This window comes from Lissotriton helveticus, chromosome 2_1 (genome assembly GCF_964261635.1).
Source record: "Lissotriton helveticus chromosome 2_1, aLisHel1.1, whole genome shotgun sequence".
Lineage (NCBI taxonomy): Eukaryota > Metazoa > Chordata > Amphibia > Caudata > Salamandridae > Lissotriton > Lissotriton helveticus.
This window is the reverse complement of record NC_136059.1, coordinates 1846509388-1846529834: the sequence shown is the minus strand read 5'-3', so window position 1 is coordinate 1846529834 and position 20447 is coordinate 1846509388.

Below are 20447 nucleotides of genomic sequence, written 5' to 3'. Positions count from 1 at the left end.
TTAAAGGTGAATACACTTGTAGGAACACAATCTATGAATTTGTTTGTCACCTCTAACATGCAGGACTAGGAATGTTCATATGACTATAAAAGTATCGTGATCTGTGTATTTGTAGTATCTATCTCCTAAAACGTTGGACCTCAATGTTTCGAACCAACTTTCTAAGATACATGTGATACATAGCTAAATTACTTCAGTACAACTTTCATTACACATTTCAGAAAGTGGACATATGATGAAGGTTGGAGTGAGAAGTCTCATCAGTATGCACGGTGCATTTCCATGCAACATGATTTCTGCCACAACACATATAGAAGTTACATTGGTCTTTAATTTGTACTTCATGGTATCCTGATGTGTTATGAGGCAAAGGAAGATATGTTGAAATCTGGGCATTTTGTGAACAGAGTGTAAAGGAAAAAATGTATCCATCCTATTTGGTAACATCATTTTACTATGGTATACTACAAGTGCCAAAGTATGGCAGGGGGACAACTATCGCAGTCTGGAAATATGAATGTAGTGTAGACAAGTCCATCAATGCATTTGGAGCTGTCTGTAGATTGTACATAAGTGGAACCAACCTTTTGCAGGTTATGTAGCATGCATGCATGTGCTCATATTACATTTGAAGCCTATAGACTAAATCATGAAGCTGGTTTGATAAGTGCGATTAATAAATGTTCTCTGTTGATTTGCCATGGCCAGGTGTGGAACAGCAGTTGCAATAAACCCATTGTACATGCCATTTCAGATTATTCCTGGTCAGGCAATGGAGACTGGGCCAGCTTCATTGGGGACACAGCTGGTCACAGTGGTTCCGGACGTGACACCTCAGACACAGAGGAGCCCAGTGACCAGAAGGGTGTGTGGTGTGCCACATAGGACAGCAGCTCATCATGATCTTCATCAGAGTCATCCTTCAGTGGACACTCCTGAGCGGTGGTGGACCCACAGCATTACTACCACCTTCATCCTTGTTGCCAACCCCAGGTACATCACCACCCTCCCTGTTGTCCACCACCAGTTGTACAGGCCTGCTCCCCTAAGAGGGGAGCTGCCTCCTTTGCCCCAGGCACCTCAACTCCTGCCTCTGTTATTCCTGTTGCCCTGAGAGTGGAGGCTATTGACTTCCTGGGGACGATCACTGTTATGCAGACTTCACTCCTAAGTGGCATCCAGAGGCAAGGCAACCAGCTCACACAGATGATGGCATACATGGAAGGCATTCACAGTGCAATGTCTGTCTTACAAATGTCTTTTCACGGTCTGGTCTAGCTTATGGTAGCCCTCCATCCATCCCAACCTTCTACCCCACCTCCTGTTCCATCCCCATCACAATTCCCTACTTTCGTGCCTGTCCCAAGTGCACACACACATACGCACGAACACACCTCAACAGACCCAAACACCACACACAAACAAAAAACACAGGCATGCAACCACTCACCAGACACATACCCCCTCACCACCCCACCCCACTACACCCATACCCCCAGACACCACACCAATATTCACAGACCCCTCCAGAACCAAACCCTTACCCCGGACACCACCCGAACACCCACAGACCCCTCTTCATTTACACTCATACTCATAGACACTACCCTAACACCCACATACCCCTCCACAACCCCACTGCTACCCCCAGACACCACACCAACACCCACAGACCCCTCCACAACCATACCCATATGCACAGACAGGAGACCAACTCCCACAGACCCCTCCACAACCACACCCATACCCCTATACACCACATGAACACCCAAAGACCCCTCCACAACACCAAGCACATCCACATCACACACAACAAAATACACTCACAGTCACCCACACAACAGACACTGCAACAACACACAGTTGATACAGCACACACAACTCTCATTTATACTCCCAAACCTCCCAAACCCAACTCCGTCCCAAACATCCTACCCTTTGGTCCCAAGAATATGTCTTGTTCACCCTGGCCAGTACCCCTGTGAAAACAGACCCCACTCCGAAAGTCCCAAAAACCTCTCCCAAAGCCCAACCCATCCTTTTCACACCCCAATCTACCCCTGAGAAACCTGATCCCCACCCCACTAAACCCAGCCCTATCACCAAAAAGCAAAAGAAAGTCCCTTTCAAAACTAAAAACACCCTTCCTAAATCACATCCCAACACCATCCCAAGTACCATCTTCAAGGTGGCTGCTATGCCTAATGGATGTCCTTTTGTGAGGAGGATCCGAGGCAGTGTCAGCATAGTCAAGTTTGGTGGCACAGCATTGTGCTGTCGTACATGATTCCACAATGGACTGGCCATTGGCCATTGTTGGACATTATGGTTTCCTACATTCATTAAAACATTCCATAGTTTAGAAGACATTGGTCCTGCTATTACTTTTCTAATTATTTGATATTATTGTGCAGTTAGTGATGTGTGACTAGAGTTGTGCTTGTTTCAATCTTTATTGCTGATCCAGTTGTAATGGTTAGTATGATATGACATTTGAGCCAGTGTTGGAGTGGCACAGGGCAAGGAAAAATGCTGAATGGAATGTCTATGTGGGATGAAATCCAATTGGGGCTGATATTGCATTCAGGGCTATATTATATGGTAAGTATTTCAGTTTGGCCTGGCCATTCTCAACATCATTTAAGTTGCACTTCTCCCTGTGGCGTAGGTTGGATATGTGTTTGCTGTGTTCAAGTTGGATATGTGTGTATCCCCACATGGAGTGTTTTAACTTGTAATACCCTTGTTGATATTTGTAGGGAAACATGTCCATTTTCCTGTGTTTACCTTACACCTACTTTATCTAGATGTGTGACCCAAATGCTAAGTGCTGTGTTTGCGTTCAAGGCTTGCACTTACACATTACCTACATCTGCATGAGGCCTGGTTATGCTATTGGTTGTCCTGATATACGTCGATCCTGTGCACAGAAAGGTTTTTCAGCAAGAGCCAAATGGACTGGGTCAAAGGGCCCCGGCCTTTCAGGATTCCCACTGGTAGGAGCATACTTATTCTACAGAGAGTGTTTACATTGTGCCCTTTGAGTGCTTCTCGCGCTGAGTCATTGTGATGCTATTTACTGATATTACCTTTTAATATGGGAGATGGGTGAGAGTTTAATACAGAGTTGTAGCAAAGAAGGTATGTTTCAGTTCAGTGACACATCCATACAGATGTGTATTTGATATTACAACAAGAACTAGGATGTGTGCAGTGTGAGGGTATGAGGGAGATTGATAGGTATTGTATGATGAGCAGGTGTTGTTGTGTGACACAATTTACTGCATACATCACTAGCAATCATTGTGAGATGTAAACACTTGTCCATTTTTGTACAGTGTACTTGGCCAAGGAGGGCCACACACAGATGTATTTGGGTTATACATCTCAAACAATCCCATGCAGAGTCCGACAAAATATGTTTATCAATAGACTCTAACCCCCTTGCCCGATCGATGGCAGGTAATTGGTTTGCTGAGTAGTCTCTGGAAACATGTAGGAGAATGTCATATCTTTGATTGCGTCCACAGCTGTGTAAGTTTTGAATGTGATCAGGCAAGGACAGCAGCAGCAGGACATGTGTGATCAGCTCCATGACAGCACACAACATTTGGAGGTGAGTACAGGTGAGGTTTGGCCTTATGTCCCTCCCTTTACACCAGCTCAGATGTGGTGGTTGTACCGCTGTGTTCACACCGGCTGCAAGGCAACTCGTAACTGAGCAGTTCCACTGTCAGTCTGCCCTCCAACAGACTCATTGGCCTATTCCGATGCTGCGCAGTGTGGATTTCCAAGTGCTGGCGGCGGGACAATGACTGTCTTTTGTCTTTGTAACTGCATGTCTCGTAATAAGGCGGTCAGACTGCCAGCGGTGTGGCTGTCGATCTGACACCAATGCCATAGTGGTCCCAAGATGGTCAAACTTGTATTTAGGCCACGATATGAATTGAAAGCATCACACACCTACCAAGTCGATAGGACTGTAGTCTTATCTGTTGGTTCAGATAGATATTTGATCCACTTCCAAAGTAAACATAATGAAATATGAAAAAACAGTATAACACCAGTAACTTACACTGAGCATGTTAGTGAATCATATTAATGGGCAGAAGAATACACTCCATTCATCCAATTTGTTGAATGCATAAAACTGGCTACATAGAGTTTTCAAAAGCTTTAACATAAATCGACTGCTGCCAAAACTTTTTGCATCCTGTAAATTTACCAAGTTATATCATCCGAAGTAATTGCTGTCCCAAGATAGCTCACTACCAAAATATCATTTATAAACATGCCAAATTTTCCATACCAATTCATTCGGGTACTGCTTACTGATTTTGATACTAATTGCCAAGAGACATTTGCCAACAAAGGAAGCATTAAGGTTAAGGCTAATCGTCGGTTAAGAGATACAATTGAATGTAATCCCTAAAAAGCAGCCACATAAAGAAGTACTGTTTACAAATACTGTATGTACCCGGTGAAAGAAATTCGACTATTGGTTGAAGGGATTAGGTGGTGAGAATCCACTTCAAATATTAATCACAATCCTTGTCAGTGTGAAGTTCAAATTTGACTAAATAAACCTGTACTCAACCATTTGGTAGCTTGGGACAAAGCAATCAGGCTTAAATTATAGGCAAGTGCATATGCAGCACAGAAACAGTAATAAAGTGAAAATACAGCACAAAAAATTTAACAAAATCCAATCAGTAGAAATGGAAATTATTTGTAGTTTTTAGTGATCAAAGCTCAAAGCGCCACTTGCAGTTCACTGGTCGTGCTAGACTGGGTTAGAGTTATAGGTTCAGGTCGACGGTGATGGAGAGTGGATTGTATACATGAACCAGGTTGGTCCCGCTGAAGAGTTACATTCTTGAGTCCATTCACATTGGAGGGTGCCGAAAGGAAGAAGCTTCTAGTGCAAAGAGCAGCTCGGGCATCATGGATGGTCATCTCTGTAGAACAAAGATCTAGTAATTGCTTGAGCTTTGTGTTACTATTGATGTCATTGCTGTAGAGCAAAGTGCAGGTCTTGTATTGCTGGTCATAGCAGAAAGTCACTGTTGACATGAAGAGCGTGACCCGCTGGTGCTTCACGTTAGTGGTCCTCAGGAGCTGCAGAGTCTCGCCTAAACAAGCCTCTTTGCATCGCAGAGAGCCTAAGTTTCAGGATAGTCATTTTTTGATTTAGAAAGAGCTACCACTGATGCCAGCCATGGTCCAGGATTTGGGAGGAAACTCTTGGGTATCAGGACTCACTCCAAAAAAGGCCAGCAGCAGGGGTAATGCCAGTCCAGGCAGGTCCAGTTGGTGCTGGTCATCTGGGTAGCTGCAAGGAGGCCCCTGGAAGCATGCTGTAGTTCAACCAGTAGGTCAGCCAACTGACCCTTGAAGTCAGTCTGGCTGGCCTGGAATTAAGGAAAGTAGTTCAAATCTTCCTTCTTCAGGTAGTAAGGCAGTCTTCCAAGCAGCACTACAGTCCTCATTTCAAATCTTCCACAGGTCCAGAAGTGTTCTGATTTCAGGTTTTGAGAGTGCCATTTTTATTTCCAGTTCCAGCCTATGGTTGGAGAATGTTCCCTATGTTTACTTTTTGCCCTTCCTGAGTTTGGGTCCAAATTGGCTATGGTAACAAAGGACAGGCCTGCCTGCATTGTCATTGGAGGAGCAGACAGCCATTAAAAGTCAGTAAGTGGATGGACAAATAGGCAAACCTTCAGGACATACTGTTCAGTCTTTTTTATGTCTGGGAGTGTTGTACTTGGCCAATTCTGCAGGGTAGCCCCTTACCTTGTTGCCCTCACTGTTCCATTTTTTGCAGAATTTTTTGTCCTTAGGACTCGATGCACTATCCTACTGCTGACCAGTACTAAAGTGCTTGAGCTCTCTTCTCTAAACATGTTAAATTGGCTTATACCCAGTTGACATATTTAATGTACTTATAGGTCCCTAGTAAAGTGACACCACATGTGCCCAGGACCTGTAAATTAAATGATAGTAGTAGGTCTGCAGCACTGACTGTGCCACCAACTTAAGTAGCACTTTAAACATGTCTCAGGCCTGCCATTGAGGTATGTGTCAGCAGTTTTAAACTGCCATGTCGAACTGGCAAAATAAACCTTTACCAGGCCTAAACCTTCCTTTTTAATCATATAAGTCATCCTTAGGGTAGGCCTTGTAAAGCCCAGTGGACAGGGTGCAAAGTGTTTAAAAAGTTCGACATGAACGTTTAAGTTTTACATGTCCTGGTAGTGAAAAACTAAAATAAAAACTGTCACTTCTGAAAGGCCTGCCTCTCCCCTAGGTTAACATTGGAATTGCCTGATTATATTTCATAAGGGTAATTTCCAAATGGGAACAGGTAACCCTTTCATGTTTGGTGTCTCTGGAACTGAAATTTAAAATCCTAACTTATGGTGATGTCGGATTTTAAATTACAACTTTGAAAATGCCACTTTTAGAAAGTTAACACAATAAGATAATGGATGGAGCACTGAAACTTTTCAGATACTCACCCTAATCACTATTAGATCTGGGATGAATCCATCTTCATTCTTTTGCTCACTTTGCTACCCCAGTTAAGACTCAGCCAAATGCAAATCAGTCTTGACCCTGTTTCTCATGGGAACGTTCAGCTCGAACTGCCAAGTTAGGTCTTCCCTGGACTGGAAACAAGCATCCTCGGACCAGTTTTGGAGTAACACCCCTCATCAGCCAGGCTAGATTGAATCCAGTAGCAAAGTGAGCAAGGGACCCACGTCTGGGCATTGGCAGCAAATAATTGATGGATTTAGTCCCAGATCTCTGTACTGGATGTGAATGTTTGACATATATCAGCATTCTGTCCATCAATTGATCTTTTTGCACTTTTAGAAAGTTGGCATTTTCTTGCCTTAGCCATTAAGTGCCTATCGTCTGTCTCTGGGTCACATACCTGGTGTGGGTAACAGTTGGGTTTTGTGTACTCCTCCTAGACAGCCACACACAATGGGGAGCTTAGGTGTCACTAGATGGACTATCACTGGCAGGGTGGGAGGGATTCACTGGGTACATCCCTATTTACACTTGAATAATCTGTGTCCTGCCTCCACACAAAGGGCTGCGTACCCCCTGTAGTTAGGCTGGAGCAGGACAGGGAAAGCAGGATGGCTGGGGACTTAAAAGTGAAACCTCTAGATGCTTCTCTCTCACTTCAGAGGCCCAACTGGGGATAAATACTGTTTCTCAGACACCAACTCTTCAGTACATTTCTGGAACTGTGGATGCTCTGCTAGTGAGAAGGACTGCTGTGCTTCTATCAGGACTGCCACCCTGCTGGACTGTGGTGCTAAATGAACTGCTGCCCTGTTGTACTGACCTCATGCCCTCTTGCATGGGAAAGAAGAACTGGACCTGCAACTTCAGCGTGAACCCCTTTACTAGGCAATTTCCAATACCAAATACCAATTCCAATACCAAAGAGTGCTCTGATGTGCCATCCCATTGGGACTCTAGGGATCCCACATCCTCATGTCATAGATATTCACTGACACCCAACAACCTTTAAAGGTGAATACACTTGTAGGAACACAATCTATGAATTTGTTTGTCACCTCTAACATGCAGGACTAGGAATGTTCATATGACTATAAAAGTATCGTGATCTGTGTATTTGTAGTATCTATCTCCTAAAACGTTGGACCTCAATGTTTCGAACCCGCTTTCTAAGATACATGTGATACATAGCTAAATTACTTCAGTACAACTTTCATTACACATTTCAGAAAGTGGACATATGATGAAGGTTGGAGTGAGAAGTCTCATCAGTATGCACGGTGCATTTCCATGCAAAATGATTTCTGCCACAACACATATAGAAGTTACATTGGTCTTTAATTTGTACTTCATGGTATCCTGATGTGTTATGAGGCAAAGGAAGATATGTTGAAATCTGGGCATTTTGTGAACAGAGTGTAAAGGAAAAAATGTATCCATCCTATTTGGTAACATCATTTTACTATGGTATACTACAAGTGCCAAAGTATGGCAGGGGAATAACTATCGCAGTCTGGAAATATGAATGGAGTGTAGACAAGTCCATCAATGCATTTGGAGCTGTCTGTAGATTGTACATAAGTGGAACCAACCTTTTGCAGGTTATGTAGCATGCATGCATGTGCTCATATTACATTTGAAGCCTATAGAGTAAATCATGAAGCTGGTTTGATAAGTGCGATTAATAAATGTTCTCTGTTGATTTGCCATGGCCAGGTGTGGAACAGCAGTTGCAATAGACCCATTGTACATGCCATTTCAGATTATTCCTGGTCAGGCAATGGAGACTGGGCCAGCTTCATTGGGGACACAGCTGGTCACAGTGGTTCCGGACGTGACACCTCAGACACAGAGGAGCCCAGTGACCAGAAGGGTGTGTGGTGTGCCACATAGGACAGCAGCTTATCATGATCTTCATCAGAGTCATCCTTCAGTGGACACTCCTGAGCGGTGGTGGACCCACAGCATTACTACCACCTTCATCCTTGTTGCCAACCCCAGGTACATCACCACCCTCCCTGTTGTCCACCACCAGTTGTACAGGCCTGCTCCCCTAAGAGGGGAGCTGCCTCCTTTGCCCCAGGCACCTCAACTCCTGCCTCTGTTATTCCTGTTGCCCTGAGAGTGGAGGCTATTGACTTCCTGGGGACGATCACTGTTATGCAGACTTCACTCCTAAGTGGCATCCAGAGGCAAGGCAACCAGCTCACACAGATGATGGCATACATGGAAGGCATTCCCAGTGCAATGTCTGTCTTACAAATGTCTTTTCACGGTCTGGTCTAGCTTATGGTAGCCCTCCACCCATCCCAACCTTCTACCCCACCTCCTGTTCCATCCCCATCACAATTCCCTACTTTCGTGCCTGTCCCAAGTGCACACACACATACGCACGAACACACCTCAACAGACCCAAACACCACACACAAACAAAAAACACAGGCATGCAACCACTCACCAGACACATACCCCCTCACCACCCCACCCCACTACACCCATACCCCCAGACACCACACCAATATTCACAGACCCCTCCAGAACCAAACCCTTACCCCGGACACCACCCGAACACCCACAGACCCCTCTTCATTTACACTCATACTCATAGACACTACCCTAACACCCACATACCCCTCCACAACCACACTGATACCCCCAGACACCACACCAACACCCACAGACCCCTCCACAACCATACCCATATGCACAGACAGGAGACCAACTCCCACAGACCCCTCCACAACCACACCCATACCCCTATACACCACATGAACACCCAAAGACCCCTCCACAACACCAAGCACATCCACATCACACACAACAAAATACACCCACAGTCACCCACACAACAGACACTGCAACAACACACAGTTGATACAGCACACACAACTCTCATTTATACTCCCAAACCTCCCAAACCCAACTCCGTCCCAAACATCCTACCCTTTGGTCCCAAGAATATGTCTTGTTCACCCTGGCCAGTACCCCTGTGAAAACAGACCCCCCTCCGAAAGTCCCAAAAACCTCTCCCAAAGCCCAACCCATCCTTTTCACACCCCAATCTACCCCTGAGAAACCTGATCCTCACCCCACTAAACCCAGCCCTATCACCAAAAAGCAAAAGAAAGTCCCTTTCAAAACTAAAAACACCCTTCCTAAATCACATCCCAACACCCTCCCAAGTACCATCTTCGAGGTGGCTGCTATGCCTAATGGATGTCCTTTTGTGAGGAGGATCCGAGGCAGTGTCAGCATAGTCAAGTTTGGTGGCACAGCATTGTGCTGTCGTACATGATTCCACAATGGACTGGCCATTGGCCATTGTTGGACATTATGGTTTCCTACATTCATTAAAACATTCCATAGTTTAGAAGACATTGGTCCTGCTATTACTTTTCTAATTATTTGATATTATTGTGCAGTTAGTGATGTGTGACTAGAGTTGTGCTTGTTTCAATCTTTATTGCTGATCCAGTTGTAATGGTTAATATGATATGACATTTGAGCCAGTGTTGGAGTGGCACAGGGCAAGGAAAAATGCTGATTGGAATGTCTATGTGGGATGAAGTCCAATTGGGGCTAATATTGCATTCAGGGCTATATTATATGGTAAGTATTTCAGTTTGGCCTGGCCATTCTCAACATCATTTAAGTTACACTTCTCCCTGTGGCGTAGGTTGGATATGTGTTTGCTGTGTTCAAGTTGGATATGTGTGTATCCCCACATGGAGTGTTTTAACTTGTAATACCCTTGTTGATATTTGTAGGGAAACATGTCCATTTTCCTGTGTTTACCTTACACCTACTTTATCTAGATGTGTGACCCAAATGCTAAGTGCTGTGTTTGCGTTCAAGGCTTGCACTTACACATTACCTACATCTGCATGAGGCCTGGTTATGCTATTGGTTGTCTCTGATATACGTCGATCCTGTGCACAGAAAGGTTTTTCAGCAAGAGCCAAATGGACTGGGTCAAAGGGCCCCAGCCTTTCAGGATTCCCACTGGTAGGAGCATACTTATTCTACAGAGAGTGTTTACATTGTGCCCTTTGAGTGCTTCTCGCGCTGAGTCATTGTGATGCTATTTACTGATATTACCTTTTAATATGGGAGATGGGTGAGAGTTTAATACAGAGTTGTAGCAAAGAAGGTATGTTTCAGTTCAGTGACACATCCATACAGATGTGTATTTGATATTACAACAAGAACTAGGATGTGTGCAGTGTGAGGGTATGAGGGAGATTGATAGGTATTGTATGATGAGCAGGTGTTGTTGTGTGACACAATTTACTGCATACATCACTAGCAATCATTGTGAGATGTAAACACTTGTCCATTTTTGTACAGTGTACTTGGCCAAGGAGGGCAACACACAGATGTATTTGGGTTATACATCTCAAACAATCCCATGCAGAGTCCGACAAAATATGTTTATCAATAGACTCTAACCCCCTTGCCCGATCGATGGCAGGTAATTGGTTTGCTGAGTAGTCTCTGGAAACATGTAGGAGAATGTCATATCTTTGATTGCGTCCACAGCTGTGTAAGTTTTGAATGTGATCAGGGAAGGACAGCAGCAGCAGGACATGTGTGATCAGCTCCATGACAGCACACAACATTTGGAGGTGAGTACAGGTGAGGTTCGGCCTTATGTCCCTCCCTTTACACCAGCTCAGATGTGGTGGTTGTACCGCTGTGTTCACACCGGCTGCAAGGCAACTCGTAACTGAGCAGTTCCACTGTCAGTCTGCCCTCCAACAGACTCATTGGCCTATTCCGATGCTGCGCAGTGTGGATTTCCAAGTGCTGGCGGCGGGACAATGAATGTCTTTTGTCTTTGTAACTGCATGTCTCGTAATAAGGCGGTCAGACTGCCAGCGGTGTGGCTGTCGATCTGACACCAATGCCATAGTGGTCCCAAGATGGTCAAACTTGTATTTAGGCCACAATATGAATTGAAAGCATCACACACCTACCAAGTCGATAGGACTGTAGTCTTATCTGTTGGTTCAGATAGATATTTGATCCACTTCCAAAGTAAACATAATGAAATATGAAAAAACAGTATAACACCAGTAACTTACACTGAGCATGTTAGTGAATCATATTAATGGGCAGAAGAATACACTCCATTCATCCAATTTGTTGAATGCATAAAACTGGCTACATAGAGTTTTCAAAAGCTTTAACATAAATCGACTGCTGCCAAAACTTTTTGCATCCTGTAAATTTACCAAGTTATATCATCCGAAGTAATTGCTGTCCCAAGATAGCTCACTACCAAAATATCATTTATAAACATGCCAAATTTTCCATACCAATTCATTCGGGTACTGCTTACTGATTTTGATACTAATTGCCAAGAGACATTTGCCAACAAAGGAAGCATTAAGGTTAAGGCTAATCGTCAGTTAAGAGATACAATTCAATGTAATCCCTAAAAAGCAGCCACATAAAGAAGTACTGTTTACAAATACTGTATGTACCCGGTGAAAGAAATTCGACTATTGGTTGAAGGGATTAGGTGGTGAGAATCCACTTCAAATATTAATCACAATCCTTGTCAGTGTGAAGTTCAAATTTGACTAAATAAACCTGTACTCAACCATTTGGTAGCTTGGGACAAAGCAATCAGGCTTAAATTATAGGCAAGTGCATATGCAGCACAGAAACAGTAATAAAGTGAAAATACAGCACAAAAAATTTAACAAAATCCAATCAGTAGAAATGGAAATTATTTGTAGTTTTTAGTGATCAAAGCTCAAGCGCCACTTGCAGTTCACTGGTCGTGCTAGACTGGGTTAGAGTTGTAGGTTCAGGTCGACGGTGATGGAGAGTGGATTGTATACATGAACCAGGTTGGTCCCGCTGAAGAGTTACATTCTTGAGTCCATTCACATTGGAGGGTGCCGAAAGGAAGAAGCTTCTGGTGCAAAGAGCAGCTCGGGCATCATGGATGGTCATCTCTGTAGAACAAAGATCTAGTAATTGCTTGAGCTTTGTGTTACTATTGATGTCATTGCTGTAGAGCAAAGTGCAGGTCTTGTATTGCTGGTCATAGCAGAAAGTCACTGTTGACATGAAGAGCGTGACCCGCTGGTGCTTCATGTTAGTGGTCCTCAGGAGCTGCAGAGTCTCGCCTAAACAAGCCTCTTTGCATCGCAAAGAGCCTAAGTTTCAGGATAGTCATTTTTTGATTTAGAAAGAGCTACCGCTGATGCCAGCCATGGTCCAGGATTTGGGAGGAAACTCTTGGGTATCAGGACTCACTCCAAAAAAGGCCAGCAGCAGGGGTAATGCCAGTCCAGGCAGGTCCAGTTGGTGCTGGTCATCTGGGTAGCTGCAAGGAGGCCCCTGGAAGCATGCTGTAGTTCAACCAGTAGGTCAGCCAACTGACCCTTGAAGTCAGTCTGGCTGGCCTGGAATTAAGGAAAGTAGTTCAAATCTTCCTTCTTCAGGTAGTAAGGCAGTCTTCCAAGCAGCACTACAGTCCTCATTTCAAATCTTCCACAGGTCCAGAAGTGTTCTGATTTCAGGTTTTGAGAGTGCCATTTTTATTTCCAGTTCCAGCCTGTGGTTGGAGAATGTTCCCTATGTTTACTTTTTGCCCTTCCTGAGTTTGGGTCCAAATTGGCTATGGTAACAAAGGACAGGCCTGCCTGCATTGTCATTGGAGGAGCAGACAGCCATTAAAAGTCAGTAAGTGGATGGACAAATAGGCAAACCTTCAGGATATACTGTTCAGTCTTTTTTATGTCTGGGAGTGTTGTACTTGGCCAATTCTGCAGGGTAGCCCCTTACCTTGTTGCCCTCACTGTTCCATTTTTTGCAGAATTTTTTGTTCTTAGGACTCGATGCACTATCCTACTGCTGACCAGTACTAAAGTGCTTGAGCTCTCTTCTCTAAACATGTTAAATTGGCTTATACCCAGTTGACATATTTAATGTACTTATAGGTCCCTAGTAAAGTGACACCACATGTGCCCAGGACCTGTAAATTAAATGATAGTAGTAGGTCTGCAGCACTGACTGTGCCACCAACTTAAGTAGCACTTTAAACATGTCTCAGGCCTGCCATTGAGGTATGTGTCAGCAGTTTTAAACTGCCATGTTGAACTGGCAAAATAAACCTTTACCAGGCCTAAACCTTCCTTTTTAATCATATAAGTCATCCTTAGGGTAGGCCTTGTAAAGCCCAGTGGACCGGGTGCAAAGTGTTTAAAAAGTTCGACATGAACGTTTAAGTTTTACATGTCCTGGTAGTGAAAAACTAAAATAAAAACTGTCACTTCTGAAAGGCCTGCCTCTCCCCTAGGTTAACATTGGAATTGCCTGATTATATTTCATAAGGGTAATTTCCAAATGGGAACAGGTAACCCTTTCATGTTTGGTGTCTCTGGAACTGAAATTTAAAATCCTAACTTATGGTGATGTCGGATTTTAAATTACAACTTTGAAAATGCCACTTTTAGAAAGTTAACACAATAAGATAATGGATGGAGCACTGAAACTTTTCAGATACTCACCCTAATCACTATTAGATCTGGGATGAATCCATCTTCATTCTTTTGCTCACTTTGCTACCCCAGTTAAGACTCAGCCAAATGCAAATCAGTCTTGACCCTGTTTCTCATGGGAACGTTCAGCTCGAACTGCCAAGTTAGGTCTTCCCTGGACTGGAAACAAGCATCCTCGGACCAGTTTTGGAGTAACACCCCTCATCAGCCAGGCTAGATTGAATCCAGTAGCAAAGTGAGCAAGGGACCCACGTCTGGGCATTGGCAGCAAATAATTGATGGATTTAGTCCCAGATCTCTGTACTGGATGTGAATGTTTGACATATATCAGCATTCTGTCCATCAATTGATCTTTTTGCACTTTTAGAAAGTTGGCATTTTCTTGCCTTAGCCATTAAGTGCCTATCGTCTGTCTCTGGGTCACATACCTGGTGTGGGTAACAGTTGGGTTTTGTGTACTCCTCCTAGACAGCCACACACAATGGGGAGCTTAGGTGTCACTAGATGGACTATCACTGGCAGGGTGGGAGGGATTCACTGGGTACATCCCTATTTACACTTGAATAATCTGTGTCCTGCCTCCACACAAAGGGCTGCGTACCCCCTGTAGTTAGGCTGGAGCAGGACAGGGAAAGCAGGATGGCTGGGGACTTAAAAGTGAAACCTCTAGATGCTTCTCTCTCACTTCAGAGGCCCAACTGGGGATACATACTGTTTCTCAGACACCAACTCTTCAGTACATTTCTGGAACTGTGGATGCTCTGCTAGTGAGAAGGACTGCTGTGCTTCTATCAGGACTGCCACCCTGCTGGACTGTGGTCCTAAATTAACTGCTGCCCTGTTGTACTGACCTCATGTCCTCTTGCATGGGAAAGAAGAACTGGACCTGCAACTTCAGCGTGAACCCAGGACGTCAAATGACTCTAAGGGCTAGTCTAGTGGCCTCCTGATTTGAGCCTCAGAAACATAAAAACTCTCCAACATCCTGTACCAGCACCTGGATCCAGCTGCAGCATGTTCCTGCTTTTTATTGGGTAAATAATAGACAAGCCTGTAGCTCTACCTTAAATGTTTAAAAACCTGCTGTTAGATTGTGCAATTCAATGCAATTTTTATCATGATATATTTTATGAATTATTTTTATTTATTGTATTTCATCTGTAATAGGTTGTTCTTTTGAGTTTTTTATTTACAATCACTGAAGGATTTGTACTACTACTACTGTTAGTAACATTGTGGCAGGGATCTTCATATGGAAAATATATGGACATTTATTAAAGTTTATTTTTCATTAGGCAATCATGTGATCTATTGGAATATATAATATAAATTACTTTCACATATGTGTTATTAACCTAGAATTAATAGAAATGTTTTTACAACACATGAACCCATTACATTAAGTGTGTATTAAATGATTTCTTCATTTAAATACATTATTTTGATTTAGAGGGATTTGTTAGATAACTATTATAAAACAAATCATGCCTTCAAAAGATATATTTATTTTTATGTATTATGGAGGGAATTTTGTTAAAAGTTATGTTTTGAAATCATTTAAATTATTTAGAATTTTTAATACATATTTAAAAGGTTTACATTTTTAAATTATGTTTATTATTACATATTAAAATGATTGATTAATAATTATATATTTTTAATAGTAAGACATAGGTACATAGTCTCATGTTTCTTCTATTCTTCTTTCAGGTTTCAGTACTGTGGTGATTATAGAGAGGGTACTAGCAGTCTTAGGCGCGTGTTTGCATTAGCATGTCACTCACTAAACTAATCCTTGCATTTTACAAACGCTCTCTCATTTAGTAGCAAATATTCCTTATTTTCCAGCTGTGTCCCCTTCTCCAACTTGAATTTGGTAAAAAATTTATGCATACTTTTGTGGATATCTCACCACCTCAGCGAAGATCATCGCATAGGAACGATAGGAGAGCTGAAGGCTACTATAGACCACTGCAGTACTACTCTATTTACTACAAAATGCAGTTTGTGAATCAGGCCCCATTTCTGGTCAAATTGTTACATTTCAAAACAATGGGTCCACTCAAGTAAAGCTAGGAAATTGCAGAAGAAGCAAGTTTGGTAGAGTTTATTGAAAGATGAGGGGTTTCTATCTTGCAGGGTACAATGTAGCACTTGTACCTTGGACAACTAACATACTGCTACTTCACAAGAGAGAAGAAGGGGGCTGTCATTAAAAACCAATTGAAAGTTGGGAAATATGGCTTCCTTTTTTGTTGATAATTTTATCAATGAAATAAATAACGATGTCTCAGTATTTACATTGCAAGATGAAGAGAGATTAAACTAACATATTTCAGAGACATGATTTACAGCATAGTCAATACAAATCTCAGTACTTTCCACAAAGTGTAGAGGTTCCTTAGCACATGGTTTCAGAGTTCAATACAGAGTCTTTTTTACACCTAGTTACTGTCTGACCGATCGTCAATATTCTCAAAAAAAGTCAGAATAGATTACATCAGACCATATGTACTTCAAGCTGTAAAAGTGTTTCAGATGCAATCATACTCTGCTCATTTCCATTACTGTCTCCGTCACCTCCAATTTTCACAATATAATTAATTCCTAGTGACTCACGACATAGGTTTAATTTTATGAAAATGGGTGATGTAGCATACTAGTCAGTCAGTCAGTCAAAAACACTTTATTTCGGCTATAAAAGTACATATATTTATACTGTTACATGTTTTACAGAAAAGAAAGAAATACAAAATATTCTGAAAACCGATAGTGCAAGTTTTACAATATTTTGTGGCTCCGCCACTACTAATCACCCTATTGTTAACAACCTTAGATGTCAATCTTTGCCTGGTAGTCTATGAGCATGGTTTTAAAAACATTTAAAAACAATTACAATATGTACATTTAAAAGGGAATACAACAATAGAATAGCTCAAAATGTGAAGGATTCAATGCAGTTTTTCTAGCTAAAAAAATGTGCAAACATAGCTTAGCAGCATAATTGATGGGTGAGCACAGTTGGACTATTTCCAGGCTCTTTTTTCTTAATAATGTCCCTACATATGCACCACATCGTAAATAAAAATCTGGAAATGGCAAAAACAAATAGTGGGTGTATCTCATATTTTAGTAGCCTGAAGGCCTCGGTATGGTGCCTAATCCCCACATTTCTACAAAGCTGGGGCACCCACTTAGACCATGGCCTTCTATAGGCGGGGCAAAAGACAAGGACATGGAGCTCTGTTTCTTCTGCCAAATTACACCCTGGGCAATCTAGTTTGATGGCTCCCTTCCATTTGTTTGTGAGTGCTCGGAGCGGGAGCACCCTGCGTCTAAATTGAAGGAACAATTTCTTTGCCATAAAAGGTTGAATACTATCCAGGGCCAACTCTATCTTGTATTGCTGTTTGACATCTAGAAACCTGGAGGTCAGACTATTTAAGCTGATGCTCTACGATAGTTGGGTACATTTGTATTCCTTATAGGCAAGAAATAGGGACTTTTTGGGAATGGAGGGACAGATCTCTTCTGGTGTTAACCACATATTCGCCCTCCCCAGTGTTTGGCATGTATTCCTGATATGAGACAGCCATGGTATATTCCCTGCTCCCAAGATGGTCATAACATCCTTCAAATCCTCCCTGTAATTTACTAGCTCTGGGGTGCTCCAGAGACGGCGCCAGAATAGGAGCGGTTGAGATGCGATTATGTCAGCAATGGGGCCGATACCCAGGTCCATCCTTTGTGGTGTTAATTGGGTGCTCTTGGGGAGACCCAACAACTGCCTAAGAAAGGTGTTCTCTGTTTATAGATAGTGTGCTAGATAGGCAGTGGCCCCAGAGTTCTGCTCCATATAGTGACGCTCCCCTTGCCTGTGTTTTATATATTTCTGCAGGCTGACATACCACTTTCTGGGTGCAGTTTTTATATACTTTTAGGATACCCCCTATGGACTGTATCAGTTTTAAATTAGCTTTCTTCACCTGGGTTCCCCAATCCATCATGTTGTTAAGTATAAGATCCAACTAGTCGAAGATGGACACTCTCTCTAAGGACATGCCTTCCATTTGGGGATGTTGGCAATTAATAGTATTAGCATGGAAGACCATGTATTTTGTTTTTTGGAGGTTTATCTCCAAATCCCTCTTCATGCAAAATGAACAGAACTCCTCCAGTATCCGCTGTATGCCCATGGGAGACTTGGACAGTAGCAGCGTATCGTCCTCAAACATTAAAGCTGGTATTTTGCGGTTCGCTAACCTCAGAGAATCTATGTCTTTTACTGCCAGTAGAGTTTCAAGTAGGCCATTTAAAAAGAGGGAGAACAGGGTCGGGGCTAAAACACATCAATGTCTCACCCTTTTCTCTACAGGGAATGGGGCAGTCAATTCCCCTTTTTTACTGTATCTTATTCTCTCAAACGTATCCTGGTGCAAGCGCTTCAGCTGGTGGCATAGGTAGGTTGGTATTCCCATATAACTGAGTAAGCTCCATAGCTGGTCATGCTGCACCATGTCGAATGCGGATTTAAGATCCACGAAGGTTAGGTAAAGGCTGCCACCCTCCAAGATTACAGTTTTCCAATAGATCAATTGCAATCTGAAGATGTTGTCAATGGTTGAGGTTTTAGTCCTAAAGCCAGCTTGTAAAGGTGTTAATATATTGTGCTCTTCCATCCCTGATTGCAATCTACCAAGGAGAACAAGGGCAAATATCTTTTGTGTAACGTCTATAAGACTTATTGGAAGGTAGTTTGCCGGATTGAGCGGGGTGCCTTTTTTATAAATGGGAATCATTTCTGCCTCCTTTCAAGTCGGGGGCAGCACCATACCTTGAAGTATAGCGTTAAATAGTGTCCATAGGTAGGGTATCCACACAGCTTGTTCATTTCTGAATAGGTCTCCTGTAATTCTATCCAGCCCCGGTGCCTTGGTTGGAAGCACATTAACCAGTGCCACACTGACCTCTTTCATTGTGCAAGGGGGGCACTAAAATTTAAGGGAGTTTTGTCTACAACTACTTCCCTGGCGACTTCAGCTCCATCTAAGGCCCTTTAGTATAAAGTTTGGTTTGATTGCTGATGTGCCTTTGGATTTCCCAGTTTTATCTAGGTTCCAGAAGCCTCTCATATCACAATTGTCTAGGGCTTTTTTAATTGCTTCCCATTTGTCTATCCCCCAGGTGGTTTTTGCTTCAGCTATGGTTTTTTTGTATTGTGCCCTGGTTTCTTTAATACGTAGATTGTCATTCTCTTTAATACCCATTAATAGAGCGTGTTTAGCTTTCCTACACATTTTGTTATACCAGGGATGTTTGGGTTTAGGGTCAGAGCTAGTATTGTCGCTATTATAAAAAACTCTGCCAATTTTAAAAATGTATCCTGGTGGTTCTTTCCTAGTAACAACAGAGATTCAGAACATTGACTGTTTTCAAACAATCGAAATCCAGTTTCTAAGAAAGAAATGATTTGTTTATACAAGGTGGCCACTTTTTCCTTCGACTGTGCAAATGTTCTGCAACGCACTCTTCTACCTCCTTCAATTGTAACATATTTGGAACAGGTTGTGTGGGTATACTCTGATGGTCCTTGGGCAGAGGGAGAGCTATTTCTAATACCAACAGATTATGGTCACTTTCGTGTCGGGATTTGACCAAGAAATCTTTGATTTTGTGCCATAGTTCAACGTCTACCAAGATATAATCAATTATAGATGCCAGTCCCAGCTTATTAAAGGTAAAATTACTTGGGCTGTCAGAGGGGAATCGACCATTACATGCCCTTAGAGATTGGCTAAAGGTAACTGAGTTCACCTGCAGAACTAAAGGGGTCCAACCCCTTATTGGGTTGATGTTGCATTCAGGGATTGGCCAAGCCAAATCTTCCTCACTTGTAATGGTTGTAGCAATGCCATTTAGGGGCTCGAAGTGGCAATTAAAATCCCCACCAATAATTATATAGGTATGCTCAGGAAGAGTATATAGAAAAGTGGCGAGACAATCTAAGGTCTGTGAGGTTTGCCCCTGCCTCACTGGACGAGAATAGATGTTGATGATAACAATCTTCAAGGTGTTGTAAAAAGAGAGAAGGATGCACAAAATGTCAGGGGAGAGGGTGTCTATCATTTTAATATTGCATCCCAGGTGTACGCCAACCCAGATGCATAAGCCCGCTGATGGTTTCCCCCTGGCCCCCTGGGTGTCTGGGATACAATGTGTGACTCTATGTAGATCTGATCTTCACCATGGTTCCTGGAAGAGGCATAGCTCATGTGTGTCTATATAGGCTCCCCAATCTGGGAGATCCATTTTTGAGCTAAGACCTGCTATGTGCTAGGATAAAATCTTGGTGTCCTGTATTTTGTCTAGGATGGCTATCTGAGTGTGCGGGGA